We start from the raw sequence: 637 nt of genomic DNA, 5'->3' as shown, positions 1-637 counted from the left end.
TCATGTTTTCTTCTCATCTCTCTTTCATCTGGAGACTGAGGAAGGAAACAGATTTCGTCCTGAAGAAGATTTGCGTATTTTCTGTTCTCAAAATAACAAAAAGCATTCATTTCAGATTTTGGCAAAAGGCCAGCAATTTGAGGGGAGGGGCCAGTGGATTTACATGAATAAAAGTATTCAGCTGGTATTTATTTCATTGATGGAAAAGAATGAAAGGCAAAGTTGACCTTGTCGGAATGTGAAGATAGATGAAATGTAACTAAGCGTTTAGCCAGGTACACTCAGGATTCATTGAAAGGTGGTAATGGAAGAATTCTGCATATTTCTTATGAAGCTACTTGTGACCATGTGAAATGAAAACTTCTGTTCATCTAATTCTGCCGAGTTTGAATCTTATGAACAATTGATCAGTTTGTTTAATCACAGACATAAACAGGTGATAGAAGCAGACTCTGAAATATGTAGGAAAAGCATTGTTAATTATTGCTGTGAAATAAGATAACAACACTCTCACCTACAACAAATGAGGGAAAGCATTTATTAGAAATGTTTACTTGGAGGAGAATACGTTATACACTCTGGAAAGTGGTTTGCATTAGGAAGGGCATCCAGCTGTAGAAACCATGCCAAAACAGAC

General features: G+C 36.6%; 2 protein-coding genes across 2 annotated transcripts in view; both read left to right on the top strand.

Moving 5' to 3' along the window:
* LOC106867978 (zinc finger protein 879) overlaps positions 1–637 on the top strand; it is a 15,594-nt gene that overhangs the window by 6,371 nt on the left and 8,586 nt on the right. The gene's annotated exons all lie outside the window — the stretch shown is intronic.
* Positions 1–637, top strand: part of LOC106867982 (zinc finger protein 454) — a 13,286-nt gene that overhangs the window by 8,135 nt on the left and 4,514 nt on the right. The window lies entirely within an intron of this gene.

The sequence above is a fragment of the Octopus bimaculoides genome, chromosome 6, assembly GCF_001194135.2.
Source record: "Octopus bimaculoides isolate UCB-OBI-ISO-001 chromosome 6, ASM119413v2, whole genome shotgun sequence".
Lineage (NCBI taxonomy): Eukaryota > Metazoa > Mollusca > Cephalopoda > Octopoda > Octopodidae > Octopus > Octopus bimaculoides.
The sequence above is the reverse complement of the archived record's forward strand: the minus strand, read 5'-3'. Positions and strand labels throughout refer to the sequence as shown.